This window comes from Ursus americanus, chromosome 26, assembly GCF_024610735.1.
Source record: "Ursus americanus isolate L20-20 chromosome 26, mUrsAme1.1.p, whole genome shotgun sequence".
In the NCBI taxonomy this organism is placed as follows: domain Eukaryota; kingdom Metazoa; phylum Chordata; class Mammalia; order Carnivora; family Ursidae; genus Ursus; species Ursus americanus.
The window spans coordinates 31,644,473-31,668,554 of record NC_142152.1 but is presented as its reverse complement, the minus strand read 5'-3'; the positions used below and the strand labels follow the sequence as shown (position 1 = coordinate 31,668,554).

At 44.5% G+C, this 24,082-nt stretch overlaps 1 long non-coding RNA gene across 1 annotated transcript in view; it reads left to right on the top strand.

Annotated features, from left to right (window-relative positions):
- The window catches only part of LOC123799057 (uncharacterized), a 91,559-nt gene that overhangs the window by 26,236 nt on the left and 41,241 nt on the right, over positions 1-24,082 (top strand). Inside the window, exon 2 of the long non-coding RNA XR_006781490.2 lies at positions 17,707-17,800. This is a non-coding gene — a long non-coding RNA (uncharacterized LOC123799057). The remainder of the gene's footprint in view (positions 1-17,706; positions 17,801-24,082) is intronic.

Sequence of the window (24,082 nt, the reverse complement as noted above, 5' to 3'; positions counted from 1 at the left end):
AGATGTGAACATATTATATAATTATATATAAGATGTTAACAATATATGTTGCATTAATATAAAATATGTATTCTATAAGTAGCATACCTAATATATATAATTTATAATATGTTAATTATGGTTAATATATATATATTAATATAAGATAGAATCTCCAGAGTGATTAGTGCTATGGATAAAATAGAGCATGTTAAGGGGATAGAGTTGTGGTGGGTTTGAGGAGCTATTTTAGAGCCAGGAAAGGCCTCTCTGAAGAACTTAATCAAATGAAGGAGCAAACTATTTGAAAGTATTATGGAAAGATGTACCTGGCAGAGGGAACAGGAATTTCAAAGGCTTTGATCAGGGAGTGAATTTGGTAGTTGAAGAAGAGCAAGAGACTGGCTGGGATGTGTTCTTCAAGGGGGGCGGCAGTAGGAGATGACGTCAGCGAGGTAGGCCAGGGCCAGATCATGCCCAGCCTTGATGGCAGAAGTAGCAGTTTATTCCAGCCGTGTCTTCCTGGCCCATTCGTTCTTCCTGTTAGCAAAGGAGGATGCCATGGCCCTTCGTTTATTAAGCAAATTCTGCACAGCAACACTGTACGTGTGTCCTGCCTTGGCTAATGTGGAAGATCTACAAAGATGAGAAAGGAATGATACTTGCCTTCATGGGACTCATCATTCGGGAGGTTCCTCCAGTACCCCAGAGAAGCAAAAGGTCAGTAGAGAGCCAGGGCTCCTGAGCCTCTCTGGGTCCTGGTTAGTCTTTCTAAAATACAAATCCAGTCATGTCTTCTATACTTGGGTGGGTGGGGGGACACACAGTGACTTCATATCACCCAAGGTTTGCTAAAGCCCAAATTCCTGCAGGTTTCTCAACCCTTGACCTCGAACTTTCTTTCTGAGTTCATACCCTGCCTCATCTCCCCAGACTCTTATTCTGAAATTTCACTGGACTCCATCCTCTTGCACAAGCTCCCTCTTCCTAGAATCCCCACCCTGGTGGCCAGCTGGTTGAACTCCTATTCATCCTTTAGGACTCAATGACAAATGGCCTCTCCTCCTTGAAGCCTCTTGCTTTCCCTCCAGGCAGAGTTAGTCAATCTCTAGAATCTTGTCCATAGTGAATATTTATATTCTAACATATTACATTGTATAGTCTCCATGTATTTACATCTGACTCCCGTAGTACATAGCAAATCTATGAATAGGAATAAATATCCTATTTATTTTCTACCATCTAGCACAGAGTAGATGTTTGTTTAATAAGTTTGGTGCTTTCCAAACTGCATTTTAGGGTATTCATAGAGATGTTAATAAAAATTTTTGATGCAGATAAGTTTAGCAAACAATGGCTTAAACATAGTTAAATTGGAGCTAATATATATAGTATGATCCTGTTTGTGTTTTTTAAAAAATAGACATACATTTATTTGTAGAAAATTCTCTGACAAAGCAAATGGGAAACTTAACAGTGTCATCTCTAGGGAGTGAAGATGGGGAATTAAGCAGCAAGGGGAAGAGAATTTTTATTTTTCTCTTATATCATCCTATACTACTTGATTCTTTAAAAAATAAGTACATGCAATACTTTTAAGTAGTTGATTTTTTAAAGATTTTGTTTAATTATTTGAGAGAGAGTGAGAGAGAGAGAACACAAGGGGAGGGGGCAGAGGGAGAGGGAGAAGCAGGCTCCCCGCTGAGCAGGGAGCCCAATACAGGACTCAGTCCCAGGACCCTGAGTTCATGACCTGAGCCGAGGGCAGCTGCTTAATCGACTGAGCCACGCAGGTGCCCCCTTTTATGTAATTGATTTTAAAAACCGTGAAATACATGGCCATATTTTTAAAAATAACACTAGCAACCTTATGCTAAAAATGTGAAGAATAGTAATTTGATATATACTCTCTCCTGCTTGTACTGTCACCCACCTCCATCCCAACATCTTCTTGGGAGACAAAACCTCCCCAGACCTCATGGCACAGTGGCCTCCCCAGGTGAAGAGGCCTCCAGGAAAAGCTATCTCTGGGCCATTCCCCGAAGAGCCCTGGAAAAAGGTTCCATTCAAGGCAGGAGAGGATGAGGCCTGTGTACAAAGAGAAAGAGCAGAGTCAAGATACTGAGTGATAGAGATTTGGAACATGAATTGAACTCCTGGATCCCACTGTGCCTGAAGCTAATTTCACCTAGGAATTCACTTTGTAAGCCAACAACTTCCTACATTTGTAAAGAAGCCTAAAGGGTTGCAATGGAATATAGCCCTGCCCTGGGAAATCGGTGACATAGTGTCTCCTAGTAACTAGCTGGATCCTTATTTCTTCTCTACAGGCCTCACATCCCACAACTGAAAAATGTATTGACTGACTCTTTTCTACCTCATCTTCGTGATCCTATATCCTTGTTTGACTCCTAGGTCCACACTCTTTGTCTAACCAGATACTGCCTCTCCTTCAGTGGGTGGGAGTATCCCGAGGGACTTATATATCTTCATTGTTTCTGACCCCAGAAGTCAGAGGCAGCTGATGTGGCTGAGTGAGTTCAAGGACAGGTGGGAACTGACACGGATGCTAGGGCTGACTCTGGGATCCTAGGGCCCAACATCAAAATGCCAGTCACTTTAGGAAGGCTGTTCCTCTTCTCCTCCCTATTGTTTCAAGGGACATTTTGAACAAAAGCAAACCAGTGAGTGCACATGCCTGAGGGGCTAGAAGACCCTTTGGTCTGGGGCTCACTTAGGTTGGGGCCTTAGAATTTAACACTATTCCCCACATCATGGAAACTGTATTTGGTTCCAGGCCTCCTGCAGGGCCTAGGTCCTGGAGGACTAAGAGAAGGCTGTGGTTGTATTGGACAGGTGACTGGGCCAGGTGGGGAAGATGAGAGTCATCAGAAACTATCACAGTGGGCAACAGAAGATAGTCCTTGTGGATGAGCAGAGCCCAACATCAGGAAAAGGGGAAGGAACTGACATCCTGGTTTAGCCCTTCTGCTCAGGTTCTGTGCTAGATACTTTACTTCTGTTTTCTTATTTAATCCACATAAGAGGTATCGTGTCCTCATTACATAGATGAAGGAACTGAGGCTCAGAAGGGTAAAAAATCTTTGTCCAAGGTCATACAGCTTGTAAGTGACAAAGGCATGACCCAAACCAGGTTGGTGTGACCCCAAAGCCTCTTAGGAGTGTGGCCCCAGCCACAGGAATAAGATATGGAAACCCTGGGGTTGTGGAGGAGGAGAGACAGACATGACTTCAGTCTGGAAGGATTGGGTGCATATGGAACCGACGCTTGAAGAAACACAAGGAAAGTGCAATGGCCAGAGCTGGGGCCTTGGGTTCAGCTGGCCCATCAGTGGGGCTGGCCACAGCTAACCCCTAACCTTCCTTGATGGAGCAAGGGCTCTGCTCTGGACACTCAATGGTGAACACATCACCAGGGTCCTTGCCTTCTAAATCTCACAGTCTAGTGGGTTAAAAGATACCACACACAAATCACTCAAGGAAATATCTACAAAGTGCAGTGAGGTGTGACTGTGTGCGAGGGGGGCCTGATCTGGCATTGGGGCAGGAGTCGGGGTCAGAGAAGATTTCCTCAACTGTGTTAATTTCCTATTTCTGCTGCAACAAACTGACACCAACGTAGTGACTTTAAACAACACACCTGTATTCTCTTATAGTTCCAGAAGTCCGAGGTCCCAAATGGGCCTCCCTGGGCTAAAATCAAGATGTCTGCACAGCTGTGTTCCTTCTGGAGGCCCTAGGGGAGAATGTGTGCTGTGTCTGCAGTGTCTAGAAGCCACCTGTGTTCCTTGGCTCGTGGCCCCTTCCATCTTCAGAGCCAGCAGTTGCATTGCTCTGACCTGTGCTTCTTCCTTGGTCTCATCTCCCCTGATTCTGACTCTCCTTGCTGCATTTTAAAAGGACCCCCCAGGATTACTTTGGGCCCACCCAGATAATCCAGGATAATCTCCCCATCAAAAGATCTTTACCTCAGTCAGATCTACAAAGTCCTTTTTGTGACGGAAGGTGACATAGTCCCAGGGTCAGGAGATTAGGCCATGGGCATCTGTGGGGAGAGGGAGGGCGTGATTCTGCTTACCACACCTAGGACTTGACCTCTGACCCATAAATGGAAGAAGAGGGAGTTAACTGAGTAAAGGGAGTGAAGGAGCGTGAGAGAGTATTCCCCAAGAGGAAACCGTATGAGCAAGGATCCTGAGGCAGGAGGGAAGGTGATGAGCTGAAGATTTTTTAAAAAGCTGGTGTGACTGGAGTACAGAAAGTGGGAAGGGAAGGTGAGACAGCAGGCTGGAGAGCAGGGAGGGACAGGCCTTCCACAGCCTTGGAAAGGACTTTGGCTGTGGTCTTTCCTAGGTGAAGAATGGGGGTATGATTGAATGTATCTTTTGAAGATCCCACTTCAGCTTCCCATGGAGAATTGGGTTTAAGGGGCCCAGGGAGCCCTTTAGATAAGTGGCGGGTGTGGGGGGACTGGAACCCGTTTTGGCCATCACTCAAAGTCTCCTGGCCCTTCCAGGTGGCACATATGAACCATGCGCACCTTGCTCTGAAGCTTTGATGTTAATTTTAATATGGAAAATTACAAACATATACACAAGTGGAGAGAGTTTACTAAAGGCCCATGTATCTATCTCCCGGTCAGACTAACTAGTCAATTCACGGCAAATCTCAGAGCATCTATATTCCTCTATCCCAGGATTATTTTGAAGCAAATCCCAAGTAGCCTATCATTTCATCCAAACTTATTTCAGCTTGTATCTGTATCAGGAATCCTTACCAAGATAATAATAATAATAATAATAATAATAATAATAATAATAATAATAATAATAATAATGTCGTCGTCATCTTGGGAGTTACTACGTCCCTGTCCTGGCTCAGCACATACCTGTGGAAGGAAGGAATAATTATTCATTTTGACAACCTCATAGGAAGAATATTCCTTTGTCATGTTTGCCCAGGATTCCAGAGCACCTTGTACGTCAAAATCCACATCCTCTCGGGCAGAGGATTTCTCTTCTTGTGTACGCCAAGCTTCATCCAGTTCTCCCAGAAACTTCTCTCGCCAACCCCTAAGGATCGTTGCTGCAGGTTCCAGTGGCTCCAGGGCATACACACCCTATTTTTCAGATGGGACGATTAAAGGCCCTGCTCCGGCTCAGCCCACGGGATGGCAGAAGCCTCAGCGTGGTGTCCCAGCCTGCCACTCTCTTGGCACTAGGCGAGAAGGCCTTTTCAAAATGACAAAAGAAGTTCATGCAACCCACGTGCTGATATGCTCATTTCCAGGACACCTGCAGTTAGCTTCCTGCTCTCCAAATTACTCTGTATTGCTGGGTGGGAGGTGGAGAGGCCTCTAATTACACCTTCTTGCAGTCTTTTGGTTCTGTGACTATTTCAAGGAGATGTGGAACCATGTTGACATCCTCCTCTCAAATGAGGACCCTCTTAAGAAGCCCCCTCTCTGCTCCTCTCTCCGTGAAAGCCTTTGTTGTCTGGTGATGTTCTCTTTGGGTTATCAACTGCTGTGTAGGAAAACCTCCAAATGGCTTGAATAACAATTAATCGTTTTGTTATGTTTGTGATTTATGGGGGAAATTTGGGTGAGCCTCAGCAGGGCAGGGCTGCTCCACGTGGCATTGAGCTGGTACATGGTTTGGCCTAGAGGGTCCAAGAAGTCTTTGCTCACATGTCTGGGGCCTGCTGGGCACAGCTGGATTCCTGTCTTCCCATGTTGTCTTAGGACCTCTCCCATGGCCTCTCTAGCAGGAGACCTAGCACAGGACTTCAAAAGTACTTGTTCCCAGACGCAGAAAGTAGGAGATGTCATCCCTTCCAGCCTGGAAACTGCTACAACACCACTCGCTTTGCTTATTCTGGTGGTAAAGGGAAAAGGAGCTGGACCCACCTCTCAATGGAAGGAATGTCAAAGAGTGTGTGGCAACCTTCAATTCTTGTTTTCAGCTATTTGAGCTTCTATAACGGAATAGCATAGACTGGATGGCTTATATACAACAGAAATTTATTTCTTACAGTTCAGGAGCCTGGGAAGTCCAAGACCAAGGTGCCAGCAAATTTTGATGTCTGGTGAAAGCCTGCTTCATAGTTCATAGATGGCTGTCTTTTTTACTTCGTCCTCCTATGGGGGAAGAGGCAAGAGTTCTCTCTTAAGGGCATTAGTATCATTCATTCATGGGGGCTTCACTCTCCTGACCTAAGCCTCTCTCCACAAAGGCCCCTCCTCCAAATACCATCACCTTGGAGGTTAGGTTTCCATAAATGAATTTTGGGGAGACACATTCAGTTGGTAGCATTGCTCCATAGGCAAGGAAAGGATAGCATAGATCCTTTGTGACCCCAAATAAATGCAGTGGTCCAGCTCGCAGGAGCTCTCCCAGGACAGCTTCGAATGGAAACGCAGGTTTCAGCATTCTGAGACCACACTGCAGTCCTGTTACAGGGAAGTCCCATATCAGCCAACGTGTCCTCTGCTTGGAAGGTAAGAGCATCGGTTTCCATAGGCAGAGGGAGAGTGGCTGCTGTGTTAAAGTAATAAATTATGGCTCTCCTGAGATTAAAGCAGTGACTTTGCTGGCTTCTCAAAAGGGCAAATCTTGTGAGTCAAGCTGATTTGAGTCACCAGCCTGGGCTAACTCTGTTCACAGTGCTTCTGTCCTTGTAGAATTGACTAGGATGTCACTTCTCTTTCCTCACCCTGAACTCTGTGGCTGAAGACCCCTGTGATGCCGGTGGGGGGCTGGGTTGGAATTCTGGCCATCTAGCATGGGCTTCCGTGTAACAGCTCACCGTTAGTAAAATGGGGAATAGAAACACTCCTTTAAGGTTTGTGAGAATTGAAAGCCAAACAGGAAGGACTCGATGTAGTTTCTGGAACACGTAATAGATGCATAAATATAATTTAGTTCTCTGGTTTCTCTTGCTTCGCTTTATTTCTTTTTCCTTTTTTTCCCCCTCTCCCCTTGCCCTCTCCTTTCTCCCTTCTCTTGCCTTTTCTCTTTCCCTTTTGTTCTCTCTCACTCTTTCCCATTTGAGACAACCAACGGCTCCCTGCTACAAACTCTGGTCCACACATATTCTCACATCATCCCCTTCTCCTAGCATGCCTTCCCCTTCTTCCCACTGATCTAAAACTTCGGGGACCTTCCTAATTTCCATACTCTTTCCTCTGTGAAATATTTCCTGCTCATCTCAATTGGACATTGTCTCTCCCTCCTGTGAATTCCCATAGTTCTGGTCCATTTGCTAACAGGAAAAGAGCTCATGGTCCACAAGTGAGGAAGCATGGATCCTATTTGGGCTCTGCCACTACATGGCTGTGTGACCTCAGGCAAGTCATTTGCCCTGCACAAGTTTTATATCCCCATCTATAAAATAAGGCAGGGAAATTAGATAATTCTTCAGTTAGGGTACTTCCTGCTGCAAATGACAAAACGCTCTTCCGATTATCTTAGAAAAAGAGAGTTTATTGCCTTCTATAACTGAAAAGTCCAAGGTTAGAGTCAAGGTCAGCTCCATTCAGGAGCTCAAATGATCATCAATAATAATTGGCAATAAATAACTACCTTCTTTCCTAATAATGTTAGTAAGACTCTCCGTGCTGACTCTCATCAGGCTGCATTGAGGCACGAGCTCATCTGAGGCAGTCACAGTGGCCAGAAGAATAAATATTCTCATTTGTCTAGATTTTATCACATGCCCACCCTCGGAACTGGTAATATGGCCAGCCCCACCAAAATGCATTGGCTGAAAGTGGAGGGATAGTTCTCTATAGAAAAGTCTGGGTACTGCTCTCAGAGGAAGTGGCAGTGCATTCTGAGAATGCAAAAATACTGGATCCTACTACAGTCCACCCCTTAGCTGATAATCTTCCCACACAACAGTCTTCCTAGAGACCCAGCTTCCTAGAAACCCAGAGTGCCCCGCCAAATATAATGCAGCTGCTCTGTGTGCAGTGCTAAACACAGTCATCTCATTCTCTAAAAAACGTAGTCCAAAGTTTTGTCTGGGCTGTATCCATGTACTTCCAGACTGACTGACTTTCTTTTTCTTTCTTTCTTTCTTTCTTTCTTTCTTTCTTTCTTTCTTTCTTTCTTTCTTTCTTTCTTTCTTTCCTTCCTTCCTTCCTTCCTTCCTTCCTTCCTTTTCTTTTTCTTTTTCTTTTTCTTTTTCTTTTTCTTTCCTTGAGATTTTAAGTAATCTCTACACTCAATGTGGGACTCAAACTCACAACCCAGAGATCACGAGTCACACACTCTTCTGACTGAGCCCACCAGGTGCCCCTCCACGCTTTCATGATGATGCATGTTCTTCTCCATCAGGTTGAGTGTGGCTCTTCAAGTCCTAGAGCCTTTGAATAAATGACATTTTTCCCCACCCACCCAATAACACTAGTGAAGGAAAAAAAAAAAAAAACCAGGGTAACTGCTATTAAAACATTCATTTGAAAAAGAGAAACAGAAAACAGGGGTTATTAGTCCATGGTTTATACCATATCCTGTTGGAGGGGGATGGGAAGCTCCCTGCACTGTCAGTGGAATGAGTGCCTTGCCACTCCAGCTGCCCTAGGTTTCGTTCTCCTTGATGCTTTCCATCAACATAGGAGAGATGGACTTTGGGGTGAATTGCCTTTCTGGGAATGCAGTGTTTTAGTGGCTGGTTTCCTGTTAGCACAAGTTCAAGTGTCTCAGAAATGCAGTCATTGGCAAGGAACAGAATGCCTGGCTAACAGTGGCTGAAACAAGCATGAATTTATTTTTCTCATATAATAATATATCCAGAGGCAAGCAGTCACCAGCATGAAATTAAATCAAGGGCCAATGAACTGTGATTTTATTGGCCTTTTCCAATAGATGGAATGCTACAGCTCACATCTGCGTTCAAGGGAGAAAGGTGGCGGGGCTGCTCCAGTGTATCTGTCCCCCTTTAATCACAAAAGGCAGAAGACTTCCCAGAAGCCCTCCCCAAGCTTCTGTGTAGATCCCACTGGCCAGAATTGTGTCTCATGGTCACTGCTAGCTGGAAGGGAAGTTGTGGAAGCTAGTATTTTGTCCATTATTCCCCAAACAGAACTGAGATTTATTAGCAAGAAAGGCCTGAAAATTGCCTTAGGGATCAAAAGTGAGGGTATGGGGGGTAGTTTGGTTTTACAAAAGAAAGTTAGGGATCAATGACTACAAGAGACAGGGAGGTATGCCAAGTAGGAAAAAACAGACTGTCATTGCAATCCCAAATAGACCGTTTCTGACTCTAAAAATCCTTGGTCCAAAGGGCATACGTTTTTTTAAAAAATGGTTTCTGGGCTTAAATAAAAGAATAATAATATTGCAGAGGAGTTTTGGAAAGTTAAGTCAGTGGCAACTTATTTTTAAAATAACGCCTTCCTGAGATAACAATGACAACTTCTGATTTTATCAGAAATTTCAGGAAGGATGAAGGAGACTTTGAGCATGCTGACATGTGCCTTGTCATCTGTAGCATAGGGTGCTATTTCTCAGGGTGATATCCAGGAACCAGGGCTGCCAGCCACCCACCTTCTCCCCAGCCCCCAGCCCTTCCCTTCTCCCTTCCCCCAGCAATGGAATGTGCTAGTGTTCACTGTCTGATTTACATAACCACTGAGGCTAAATTGCCCAGAGCCTCTGATGCTCCCTCTCCCCCGGCCTCACCCTGCAGTTAATATCCATGGTTTTAGGGCTAAGAGGGATTAAGAGAGATTTTTAGATGAGTTTCATTATTTCCAGGCTGGATTAGTTGGTTTACCCAATGTGAGCCTAAAGGCCCATGTAGAGCCCCGCCCCCCAGCCAGGGGCTCCTGAGTGGTCATTGTGGGGGTGCTTCTGTGGAGTGGACCGCAGCACAAAGTGGGTTACAATTCTGGGACAGAGGAGCATTTGGGGGAGTGGAAAGGAGATGCTGCTGTTCTGGGCATGCCCCAAGGGAATGAAGCTAATAGACTAGACATCTGCATTGGAAACCAAGTTAATTTTTGAAGCAAAGGCTAAAATAAGCTTCCCTCTTCTCCTTTCTCACCAACCCCCCCCCGACCCCCCACCTAACCTGAAATAAGAATAGACGTGATTAGGAGCAGGTCTGCTATGCAAAACAGAATAAACCTGCCTCACAGACCATGACCAGTTCTGTACCAGAGCACATGGCCAGGTCTTTGGCTAAAAAAAGAATGCATGGAGCAAAAGAGCGTCTCTCAGGCAGTTTCTAGGTCCCATGGCCCTTTAAATTTATCACCCCACAGGGAGGGAATAGAAATCCTTTTTAGGATTCATACTCAGGATTTTAATCTGTTTTCTATTTTTAACCTTTAGAAGAGAAGATGAAACCCTGCAAACTAAAAGAAGCCATTATCTTTGCTAAAGTAATTTCAGCTCTGAGAGAGCAAGAGTCCGATTTAGCTTTCTAGGTTGGGGCTTTTTAGTTTTTTTGTTTTTTTAATTCCTTGCAAATTAGAACAGGTGCTAGAAGAGCTGCAAATCTGGGGAAATGGGTCCTGTGGGCACCAGGAAAGAGGGCTGCATATGTCAGTGGGGCTCCCCCAAAATCACACATCACTGCTGCCCCCAACTACGCCAACCTGGACTACTACATATCCGTCTGGTCACTCCTCTTCCATCCATTCTCTACGGTTCTGCTCCTGCTCTTCTGCATCAGGCTCTCATGACACCATTCCTCTACTTTAAAACCACACTGTCTTCAGGAGTACAAACTCCAAAGCGAGAGGCACAAGGCCTCCCAGCCATCTCCTGGCTCCAGCCTGCCTTCCTGCATCACCTGTGTTCTTTGCAGCCAGTGCCCTTTTCCGAGCACAGCACCTGCTACGCGTTCAGTTACATTTGTCCAGCAGATGCTAACCAGCTATGCCAGTCCCCATCTCCTGTATTTGGCGCATTTACACTTCTCCAGGCTTTGTACATTCAAGCCCTTCCCTTTGCCGGGAATAGCCTTTCCCATCCTATCTGCCAAGGAAGCAGGTACTTATTCCTAAGCCTCCAACTTGAATGTCAGCTCTTTTCCATAGCCTCCCCTGACATTCCCTTCACCCACCCACACACCCCAAGGCAGAATTATTTTGGGTTACCCTCCTCTTTTATGCATTCCACTGCCGTAGCAGTTCCCACATTGTGTATTTATACAGCCTGACATGCTATAAAAAGATAATTGAGTTCCTGAGAAAATTGACTTTATCAAAATTGAATTAAAAACCAATTGATTTGGCGAGAGACAAAAGGGGTTGCAGTTAGTGTGTTCAAGGCTTACAATAACAAAGTTAGCTCTCCTGCAGGATTTTCAATAATAAAGGTGCTTTATGCCAATCACAGCGTTTAATTTCAAGCTCACATATCAAATTGCTTGATCAGAAAGACAAAAATGAACCCAAACACCTCATTTGACTTATAAGCCACACACCCAGGAGCCTTCCAAACCTCAATCATCTTGGCCTTGACCTTGCAACTTTGCTGGCGTCACAATTCATAACACAGTACACAGAAAAATCACAGGCATGAACTGGTGTACCAAGGAGGAAGCGTGCACGCTGCTGGGTGTCCTCACACTTTGTTCCTCTTACCTGTCATCCTCATCAAGGACGGATCCCCAGGGACAAGCCTGTTGTTACCAATGGCAATCAGGGTAATATAAATTGTGTTTCTTGATTCACTGACCTTATGGTCAATATGTAATTCAATTACGAAAACTCTCTCTGTAGGGAAGGGCCTCCAGTACTATCTATTACCTTCTTTCTACGTGGGAGGACACCAAAAGCAGGGACAGTGTCCTGCTCAACTTTGTCATCCCAGTTTTGCTGAACTGATGACAGATGTCCTGCATTGTGCAGATAATTAGCTTTAGTCTTGACTTTGTCTGGAGCTTGCTCAGTGCGTAGGCTGTTTTAGCATATGACCCGGATACACTCCCAGCCCCTCACCTCAAGCTTCTGTATCCTGATGACTCAATTTTATTGTTGTGAATGAAGATTGACCTTAATATAGCCCTTTTGTAATACAATGTTAACACTTATTGAAAGCTATGCTAAATCTTCTATATGCATTATCTCATCTGTTCCAACAACCCTGGAACATCAGGAATATTACTGGCCAACTGTACAGAGAGAGTAAACTGAGGCTTAGGTCAATTATGTGTCCCACAGACAAGTGGAAGATAATGATATAAAATAACCATTCCAAAATAAAAAATCTCATTTGGAGTAGATATTCCCCAACCTTTAGTTGTTTTATAGCTCTCCACTTCAAATAGAAAGTCAATTCATTTATTTGCACATTTGCAAACTTCGCAATTAGTTTATCTTGCAGGATTTAACTGCATAATGTTGGATATTCAATGGATGCTTTGTTTTTATGGCCGAGTTGGTACTGATTTGAACATTCTTTTTTTTTCTTCTTTAAAGGTTGTGCTTACTTTAGAGTGCAGGAATGAGCTGGGGGGGGGGGGGGCGGCAGAAGGAGAGGGAGAAGGAGGCTCCCTCCTGAGCAGGGAGTCTGACACCAGGCTGGATCACAGGACCTTGAGATCATGACCTGACCCAAAAGCAGTGGCTTAACCAACTGAGTCACCCAGGCGCCCCTAAACTTTTTAAGTTAGAATACCCATAGCTGGGGCGCCTGGGTGGCTCAGTCGTTAAGTGTCTGCCTTCGGCTCAGGGCGTGATCCCAGCGTTCTGGGATCGAGCCCCACATCAGGCTCCTCCAATGGGAGCCTGCTTCTTCCTCTCCCACTCCCCCAGCTTGTGTTCCCTCTCTCTCTGGCTGTCTCTATCTCTGTCAAATAAATAAATAAAATCTTTAAAAAAAAAAATACCCATAGCTGTTTTCTCTAGCAGAAAACTGAAGCCCTCAATCATTTATTTGTCCAGCATAGTGCGGGACTAGAGATGTTCTCTAAGGGAAATCTTGGCCATATCCAGGGGCACGCACTTACAGTGAGGTGTGAGGAGATGGGATGGCTGCTTTCTTACAAAAGGGTATAGACCCTCTCAGGAGTTGGCTTATGTCTCCACCCTTAATCCATCCCATGGTACATGTTCCCCAGTACTCATCAGACATATCTTTGCACGCTTGCTACCTGATTCTTATCAAGAAAACCTATTTTGTACAAATACTGTTTGTGATGATGTCTTGAAGAAGTACTGTGCCCATAGTCTTTTTTTTTTTTTTAAGATTTTATTTATTTATTTGACAGAGATAGAGACAGCCAGCGAGAGAGGGAACACAAGCAGGGGGAGTGGGAGAGGAAGAAGCAGGCTCATAGCAGAGGAGCCTGATGTGGGGCCCGATCCCATAACGCTGGGATCACACCCTGAGCCGAAGGCAGACGCTTAACCGCTGTGCCACCCAGGCGCCCCCCATAGTCTTTTTAAATCACAGATGAGGCGTTTTAAATCTGCTTTGGAATAGACATTACATATATATAATTAAGTAATTATAGTGATTTCAGATAAGCAATTTAACTTCCTTGCACCTCAGTTTCCCCACTGGTACCAGGAGGTAGTTGGTCCAGGTGACTTCAAAGTGATTTCCAGTGCTAACATTTCATCAGGTATTCTCAATTCTGGCCATACCTGTGCTCATGAGAGTCTCGTCACAAACTGTCAAATGTGTTGGAAGATCCGAGCATTGTTTCTGTTTCGTCTCGTAGGAATGCATTAGAATTTGTGGCTTCCTGGGGTCAGTAATGGAAGCCTTCCTGGCGGCCATCATCGCCTCTCCTATTGCAGTCAATTTCCATCTGGAGATTCATATGATTCCAAGGAAGCCAACTCTTCTCCAGAGGAGTGCAGAAGGTATTCCCACAGTGCATGGAAGAGGTGGTATCAGGCCAGCGTGGTGTCAATGGGAATGGACTCAAGAAATAGTTTTGATGGATTGGAAATGGGAGGTGAGAGAGAGACGAATCAAGGCTTGAACAACCTGGTAGTTGGAACTACTTGCTGAGAAAGAAAGGTAGGGAGGAACAGGTTGGTAGTCGGCACAATCACAGTTTGATATTGTCCACGTGTGTCTGTGCCCACTTCCCAGCCCACACTTACGGAAAACTGCTTGAGGGGGGCAAGCATGACCTGCTCCTCTTTGAACCCTCACAATACGCAGCACCAGGCAGTCAACACAGACTTGCTGACTGGAGGACCATTCTCAAGTCAAGATCCTGGCATCAAAGAGTGGGTAAGGGATGTATAGTGGAGACTGAGCTGGCGTTAGCTCCAAAGGGGAATTTGTTGGCTCATGATCTGAAATCCCAGGAAGAGCAGGGTGAAACTGGCCATAAGAGACAACTAGAGCTTCGGATGCCTGGGTGGCTCAGTGGGTTGGGTGTCTGCCTTCCCCTCGGGTCATGATCCCAGCGTCCTGGGATTGAGTCCCCCATTGGGTTCCCTGCTCAGCGGGGAGCCTGCTTCTCCCTCTGCCTGTCCCTCCCCCTGCTTGTGCTCGAGTGTTCTCTCTTTTTCTCTCAAATAAATAAATAAAAATCTTGGGGGGGAAAAAAAGATAGCTAGAGCCAACACTTTAGCACCCCTAGGGCCTCCTTCCCCTACCGTTTTCAATTTTCTCTGGGTGTTAGCCCTGTTCACTATCATTCATGCTTCTTACATCCTTCTTAATGCAATACTTTCACAAATCATCTTGTTCATATTCTTGTCTGCCTCCCTGCTCCATGCCCTATCGTGTAAATTCCGTGGAATTACATCTGTCTTATTTATTGCTACTTCCCCAGCACCCTAAATAATGCCTCTCTTTGAGTGGAGGTTTTGTAAAAAATTTTATGAATGGATGAATGGCTTTTTCATACAAAAGGCAAGGACTTTGTCACAATTTGCCCACCTCTGAGTCTAATCACTTGTGTCCAGGCATTTGAGGTACTCTGATGATTTCATCTTGAGTCATGCCCCTGTGTCTGGGGATGGGAGGAGATATGGAACCAACATTAGGACAGAAAAATCTGTGGGCAAAAAGAAGACCTTTGGACAAAATTAAAGGCAAGAGGCACTAAGAAGTAGTCTCTTAGACTTTGATGAATGTAAACTATTCTCAGCCCTGAACTCTCCTGGGGTATGTGCGGGCATTGTCCCCTTCAATTTCCTGGCTTCTTAGTTACAGTGATTTGGACATATTTATAAGACACACACTCTGGGCAAGTGATAATATTCTCCAAACCAAAATTTAAATGCACAGTCTGATAAATGTGTGGACAACAGGATGCAACATTTAAATTAGGCTTGTTCCCAAAATGTCATGATGGTTGCTGGTTTCTCCTGTAGGTGTCCACTCCAGGTTAGCTGGGAAGTCATTAGCCATTTGAGCCTTGATTCTACGCATGACATTTACATGGGGGAAGTGCTGGCATTAGCTCATTCACGTCACTCGCAGTATCCAGCAGCGAGTCCAATTTCCCTTAACCATTTGGAAAAGTGGCAAATTACAGGGAACAAATGTCCCTTCCAGCAGCAGGAGAGACACCTGCCTAATGAATCAGCAGTTATGCAGATGGTGAGATGGAGAAACCAAGCAGGAAAGGTCTGGAGTCGGCTTCTCTTGATAAGCAATCAGTGCCAGAGCATCTTCTCCCGTCTCTAATCCTGCTGGGCTGGACCACATGGCTTTCCACACAAATGTAGGTCATTTAAAATGCTGTCAGCAAGCTGGTGTTTCTTAACTGCCAAGACGCTGGAAAACCTATAGTGACTAGGAGAAATGATTTCCGAGCTGGTGCTTCTCACTTAGAACAGAGAATCCAGAATTTTAAAGCTGCATGCTATAATCAGAGTCATGATTATCCTTCAGTGTTGCCCAGATAGCCACCAGATTTGTCTGTGCATGTGTTGGAGGGTGGGAATGGAGGTAGGGGGAAAAGGAAGGGAAGGGAAGAGGGCTAAGCCATATTTTTAAAGGCACTAATAGCAGTTTTGCAATTTACTCTTGAAGGTATTTAAAAGCATTTTACTCACTGATAGGAAGAATCAAAATGTCATCATTTATGCCAAGATCTGGAGACACATTTGGCCCTCGGTTTGTCTGAGAAAGAAAAGTATCTGTTCTACTGATTGAATTTACCATTTTGCAAAATTACCTCTGTTTAATTCATGAAATTTAATCACGATCATGCTGGGATTTATTGCTTCTCATTAATGCTTCCTTTGAAGATGAGTGGGAAGACCTAGGGTTGAGAGGAAAGAAAGATTCTGTCCAAAGTACTATAAGACTTAATTTGGATTTTATTAAATCTCATTAGTTCAGTAATACAAAATTTATAACACTTTGGACAGACAGTGGGCTGATATTTATCTTGGTTTAATCTATGAAAAAGTGACTTTTCTCTGCAGGTGAATGATATCAATAAGTCTTAAGGGGATATTCTATATCCTTGATAGAATATTCATTAGACACTTTCTTTTACATACAAGTACCATGCTAATTTCAAAAATTTTCATATATTCATTACAGAAGATGGGTGGAAGCTACCTCTTGAAATACTTCCCTACTTACTATTACTGTTGTTTATTTATTTATACTCTGCCCCCTTCCAAAAGGTGTCTGCACCAGCCTCTAACAGAGGACACATCTATATAGACAAAATTAAGTGTGTGTCTGATTACCACATCACACAAAAATATTGAGCCAGATTTTCATTGAATTTGGAGAATATTTTTGGAGTGGTCTGTCTTAAAAAATGGAGTGAATCTGAAATTAATTTTTGATAGATTTCTGGGAAGTGCTGTAAAAAAAAATAGTGTAGCAGTTTTATGGGAAAACCCAAAATAAGAGTGACTTCAAAAAAGTCAAAGTTTATTTCTGATTCACCTAAGAGAAACCGCTGGCTAGGTGGCCGGAGCTGATAGGATGACCTTCCAGGTATCAGTGACTCAGCACCCATCTTTCTGTTCAACCATCCCAGTACTGGCTTCTATCCTTTGGGACACCTCATGGTCTAGGATAGCTGCTGGTGTACTGGGTACTACCCAGTCAACAGGTAGGAAAGATAAAAGACTCCCCCTCAATGGGTCAACACTCTTTAAGCAGCCTTCCTGGAAGTCCCACACAAAACTTAGTCCATGGCCACACCTGGCTGAAAGGGAGCTTTTGTTAATAAGGAAGAACAAGAGAACGGATGTGGGGTGGAACCAACCAGTCCCTGCCATGAACAGATAGCCAGCCAGCCATCTGAGTGGCTAAAATTGTGGTATAATCTGAGGGGGAGAACTAGAAAATTAAGAACAAGGAAAGTAAAAGAATTCATGCAGTTACAATGATTAACAGCTTTAACATTGAGTTTCTTGATAGCCACGGAAAAGAAAGCATTATTTTTACCAAAGAAGCAAATATATCAATTGTTCAGTAGAAGCAAAATGTCTATTGGAATTGAATTCTAAAATGTTTCTCTTGCTAGTACCACATAGCATAATGGCTACCTGTTGTGCATTTTCAATTACTTTCATTATTAAATATTCTATCCCAGTGTTCTCCAAACATATACTCACCCGTGCATGTCCAGTTTCTGTCTCAGAAAACGTCGTCACCATGGGTGTTGGAAACAATGACAGGCACAATTGAATGTTCTTGATGAGTTTTGCAGGGAGCGTGGAAAGTGATTCTGTGGGAATCAGAGGAAGGGATAGACCCGAAATGTCATAGCGGTGTAATCCATGCCAGGCCTTTTGTTTTTTAGGCCCAGGGGCCTCATTGATGCCAGAAGTGATCAAATCCTGGAAGACGAACTCAGCCTAACTGAAATGCCTAGGAAATGGAGACAAGAATCAATAGTAAGTAAAAGAGTTGTCACAAAGACTAAGGGTGCCTTCGCTGGCCCCATCTGTGCATTCTCTCCAGTTACGATACTTGGGAAGCCAAATCTTCATCCAGAGCCACACTTTGGATCTGTCATGAAAAATCTCTATCACGGAGGTCAGGATTACTCAAAACTCCAACAATTAATTCATTTTCCTCATAAGCAGACCTACATGGAAATCCAAAGGTTGCTTTGAAATATTTAATATTTAAATATTTAATGGCATCAAGAGCATCTATCACTACATAGATGGGATAGTTTTGCCTAGAGATTGGAAATCATAGAAACCTTTTGGCTAAGACCCTTCTTTCCTAAGCATAGTCTGAACATGAGTGGCCAACATTTCCCCCTTTGCTCTTCTTTTTTAAGGCCCTCATGACTACCCCAACCTCTCTGGGGTTGGTCATAGCACTCTTTAATGATATCCTGCTTACCTGAGAAGGCTCTGTCTCTTTTCGGTGACCTTTCACTTCTTTGCCCTTCTTCATAAAGTGTTTCTCTCCCAGGTTAACTCTGAGAGGGCAATCCAGAGTCTTGTGGGAGCACTGTAGTGAAATGCCCAAGTATGGATGTCCAGTGAGCTTCCATAAATGTCAAGAGCGTAAGACTCTAGTGGCTACCATTTACTGAGGGCCTACTACATGGATCACTGATATGGGCAACTTTACTTATAGTTTCTCATTAAATCCACATAATAAATCTGGTGGGAAGGACTATTATTTCTTCTTGCAGCTAAGGAAACTGAAACTTGCGAAGTGTATTTATTTGCTAGGGCTGCCATAACTTAGTGGCTTAAAACAAACTCAGTGGCTTAAAACAACAGAAGTGTATTCTGTCAGAGCTCTGGAGGCCTTAAGTCCAAAATTAAGGTGTTGGCAAGGCTGTAATCCCTCCAAACGCTCTAGGGGAGAATCCATTCTTTGCCTCATCCAGCTTCTAGGGTGGCTACATCCTTCCATTCCCTGCCTCCATCTTTGTGTCACTTTCTCCTCTGTGTGTCTTCTCTCCATCTCTTCCAAGGACACTTGTCATTGGATTTAGAGTCCATCCAGGTAATTCAGGATGATCTCATGATCCATAATTTAATTTCATCTGTAAAGATCCATTTTTCAAATAAGGTTACACAGGTTCTTGGGATTGGGACATGGACATATCTTTTTGGGATACTACCTTTCAGCCCACTATAGAGAGGTTGGGTTCTGATCCAGAACACTTAAAGAGTAATCTGGAGACTAGACAGAATGAATGTGGATGGGGATGCGAGGGATAGTGCCTACTCTTTAGAGAATGAGCCTAGAGCCTGTGAACCTTAAAAATAGGACATACTCAGCCTCACACAAACCAAACTGCCAAGAGCCCCTGTCTCCAGACTTCTAGCATTCTTCTGATAAGATGTAGGAGAAAGCAATAAAATGTAAATTTCTGATTTCTGTAGTCCTCTGGTGCCCAGGTCGACTCCCTTCCAGGACTGCCTTCTCCTTGGAGGAACCGTGTAGGGACCAGAACTGAGAATCACATCACAGTGACCTAAAGAAAGATAGATACAAAGCAGCTCTCAGAATAATGGCGTTGAGGCTAGAATCTGGTTCTGCTTCATTAGTTCTCATTACTTTGATCTCTCCAAGAGTGGGAGATACTATCAGAGGCCAAGTCACAGTTTGATTTAAGTGGGTCGCTAACAGTATTACTTATCAGGTGTGGCAGTTTCTGCAGAGCGTCAGCTCCTAACACCTCCACCATGTACCAGGCTCTGTGCAGTGTCTTGGGGATACAGGTACAATGCAGCCATCCTCCCTGGTGCCAAGGTGCCAGGAGAAGACAAGCCAGTAGTCAAATTAGCAGGCATGGTAAGATGCAAATGTTACAGTAATAGAAGTTTGTATTATGGCGTACCAGAGAGGAGGGGATGATTCATTTCCAGCAGAGACAGGACTCAGGGATGCTTTTATAAGGAGGTATGGGTTCTTTACCCAAGATTATACAGCCATTAGGCAAAGCAGCTCGAATGGGAGCCCCAATCTGTCCATCTCCAAAAACGTTCCTAATGTTTTTTCAACTCTGTGAAGACCTTTGTGCAAGGGCAAAATTAATGAGGTAGAAGTATGCACCCCAGGTAGTCTGACCTGGACCAAATTAGCACTTAGAATGTCTCGAGGGATGAACATAGCATTGTCTGCATCTCCTGTTCTGAAATATCACCTGTCTCAGCTGGCCGCTGAAGACGGGAGAAGAAATAGCAAAATATTCTAGGTTTCTCTCTCAGAAGGCATCCTAGAGTGCTGGGCTTTCGCCTCCCTGATTGGGGGAAGCAGGCAACCAGATGGTCATACTCTGTTTATTTTCTCCAAAAAGTACTTTAATTGCATATTTTATCTAAAAATTTAATCTTTTAACATGCAGTTTTTAAACTACTCTCAATCTAATTAGTAAGATAAATTTGCATACTCCTTAGGATAAAGGTGGTATGCTCTCCATTTCTTTGGCCCCCACCAGATCTAGCCTTGATCCCAGACTTACAGTAGGTGAGCAGTATGATTCTGTTGGACCAGATTGAGTTCTTCCTGTGCACTGTTGGTGAGAATGTGCAACGGGTAGCTGCTGTGGAAAACAGTAAGGAGGTTCCTCAAAAAATTATAAATAGAATTACCATATGACCTAGCAATTGCACTTCTACGTATATCCTGAAAAGAATTGAAAGCAGGGTCTCAGAGAGATATCCGTACACCCATGGTCATAGCAGCATTCTTCACAGCCAAAATGTGGAAGCAACCCCAGTGTCTATCTGTGGATAAATGAATAAACAAAATATGGTATGTACACATGATGGAATATTATTGAGCCTTAAAAAGGAAGGGAGATGCTACAATATGGATTAACCTTAAGGACGATACGCTAAATGAAATAAGCTAGTCACAATAGGATAGATAAGGATTCCACTTACATGAAGTACTTAGAGTAGTCAAGGTCATAAAGACAAAAAATAGAATGAGCGTTGCCAGGGGCTGGTGGGGGAGGGGAGTCTGGGGTGTTAGTGTTTAATAGGTATAGTGTCAACTTCATAAGATGAGAGAGTTCTGGGGTGAGAGAGATGGTGGTGATGGTGACCACCCATGTGAATGTACCCAGTGCCACCAAACTGTGCACTTGAAGAACGGCTAAGACTGTCAGTTTCATGTTATGTGTGTTTTAATCCAATAAAAAAAAAAAGGAAAGAAAAAAAGAAGCAATAGAGAATTCAGACAAGCTTCTTCCCCTCTGAGGTTTATCATGTTTTGGTACACATTTCAGTTTTCATAATAAATACATTGATGTTCAAAAATTTTTTGAGTTCTATTCTGCATCCCTATACAATGTTGAAAACGAGTAAGAATTCAAGTCCTGTTAATTTTATTATAAACTCAAAGCAGTAAAGCCTGTAGATAAAATAATTTGGTAATTGTTATCTGAATGAAAGATTGCTTGAGGGGTGCCTGGGTGGCTCAGTCAGTTAAGCATCCAAGTCTTGATTTTGGCTCCGGTCATGATCTCAGGGTCATGAGATCGAGTCCTACATTGGGCTCCTTGCTCAGAGGGAGTCTGCTTGAGATCTCTCCCTCTGACCCTCTCCCCATGCGTGCGCATGCTCTCTCTACAATAAAATCTTTTAAAAAAGAAAAAGAAAGATCGCTTGATCTAATATTCTAAATTTACTTTCAGTCTTGGAAAATGATAGATTCCCAGTGATAATAGAGTTGACACTGTGACCTCCCATGAAAAGACGAGGTACCCCAGAGGAGCAGCTTGCTATAAGCTGAGAGATGTGGGGCAGGAGCATTTTGTTTTAATAATAACTTTGTTTATCCTGCTATTTTCTTTCCCTGCCCTTCCCATTCGAGCAGCCAGGTGTCGAGTCCCAGTGACAACAACCCAGAAGCCTCTGCCTGGCTTTGGTTTCCAAAAGCCTGAGGCCCTGGCTAGTTGGGCAGTTGAAGAGAACTGCTAGGAATGTTGGTGTCCCCTGACAGTTCATATGTTGAGACCCTAAGAGGAACTGTATGAGGAGGAGGGGCCTTTGGGAAGTAAATGCGATGAGACTAGGTCATGAGGGTAGAGTCCTCAACGATGGGATCTGTGCCCTTGTAAGCCTGGGGAGAGGGCTTGCTTCCCTCTCTGCTCTCACCATGTGAAGATACAATGAGAAGTTAGCCATCTATAGCCTGGAGGAGAGTCCTCACCAGATGCCATGGTGGCATCTGACCCCAGTCCTACACCTCAGAACCATGAGAAATGAACTTCTGTTGTTCATCAGCCCCCCCAGTCTGTGGTATTTTTGTTACAACCCCCCCCCAAGGCTGATTAAGACAAGGACTCCACCAAATCTTAGATGAAGGGGGGCTTTTTCTGAAGACCAAGAAGGTGTTCCCGAGACTGTGGGAAGAGGAAATGAAGGGTCAGCGATGAAGGTTCCTAAACAGGGGACCCTGCAGTCTGCTTCCTGCCACCTCCAGCAGGCCCCAAAGAGGAGATGGCTGGTTTCCAAGGCTAGGCAGGCGGCCGGCTGCACCCTGGCAGTCGTGGGGGGAGCTCCCAGACATGAAGGACCTTTGTGGACATGAACAGGGACACCTCTGTGGCGGCTGCGTGGATTGATTGCTGTAGCAGCTCTCAGGAGATCTCCTTTCCAGTAAGACTGCCTTTCCCACAAGGATAGAGCAGCAGCAGTTGAACCATTGGCTTGTCCTGAAAATGGCTGGGTTGTGTGTTTGTGGAAGATTTGCTGCACACACAGAATTGCCTTCCTCAAAGTGAGTATGTATATGGCGCACCTCCCAGCACTACCCAGCGTTGGGAGGGAGTAGAAAGCCTCCTCCTTAGCGCTGATGGCACCATTTGCAGGACAGTTTGGCAAATCTTATCACAAGCTTTGAAAGCACACAGACTGTTGGACCCTGTCCCTGCACTTCTACAAATTTATCTTCAATCATTCATTTTGTATTAAATACTAAATCAAAGATTTAAGGACAAGAATGTTCAGTGAGGCATTATTTAGAATAGAAAAATATAGTAGAAACCACCAGAATGTCCAGCCGCACGGTTGGATCAGTCATGGAAAAGTGAAAGCCCTCTCAACCGACCTAACAGAACTGATCTCCTTTTTGTCCATGATATCTGCTGACTGAGGCTGTGGTCCGTCCAGCGGGCCAGTGGGCTGTGCGATGAGTGCATTCCGTACCTGGAGGCACCTGCTCAGGTGTGCATTCACCAAGAGCCTGCAGGGATCATCCCAGAGTCGTTCATGGCATTTGTGCTTACGGTAGTCATCTCATCATATAATGAAGTATCGTGCAGTGATGCGGCATGAATGCAGAGAGAGTTGCGTCTATGAAAACTACCTTGGGCTCTTGGAATACTGTTAGTATCCCAATAATAAGATTTTGACCCAGGGTTTGCATCTGCACAAAGCTTTAAACTTACAAAGGGTTTTTTCTTTTTTTAAGATTTTATTTTTAAGTAACTTCTACACCCAACATGAGGTTTGAACTCACAACCCTGAGATCAGCGTCGCAGTCTCTACCGACTGAGCCCGCCAGCCCCCGGAGTGCTCTCACGTGTACTATTTGGTTTTATTCTCGGACCATCTCACTGTTTAAAGGTAGGGCCAGTTTTTTTACCTTCACTTTACAGATGAGGAAACTGAGGCATGCAGAGTTGGAAGAATTTGCTCAAGTTCTCTCAGCTGTAGGGCTGGGAACTGGGACTAGAACACACAACTCCTGACTCCTAGACGGGGACAGGTGTGGCCAAGTCAGTCCTTGAACTGTCCCTACACCAGGCCTGCTGCCTGGTCGCCAGCAGAGAAAGCCCGAGAGGACCTGGTTTCTGAGGAAGCAGTAGCAAGGCCCTTCTGGCCCAACCTGGGGTTTTGATGGGAGGCCAGATCTCCATCCTGTCCCAGTTCACTCCCTGCAAGGCTGGAACCTCTAGACTTCCCAGGAGGACAATCACAAGGACACATCATTCGGAAGCCCCGAAGCAACCCCGAGCACCTGCTTGTTCCTTCCTGCAAGGACATCACGTCCTGCAGGCTCTTATCAGGCGCAGGTAGCTCGTAGCCCTGTTACCGTCCCATGGCAAAGCTCTGCGTCTCTGCGGCAGGCTGGTGGGAGGTAAAGGAATGACAGTGTCTCTTCGTGATGGCTGCATCTCCCCAGAAATGAAGGGAAGAGGGGCTCAAGGTGGCCACATTTGTGCAGCTGCACGGTTTTAGCATTTCCAG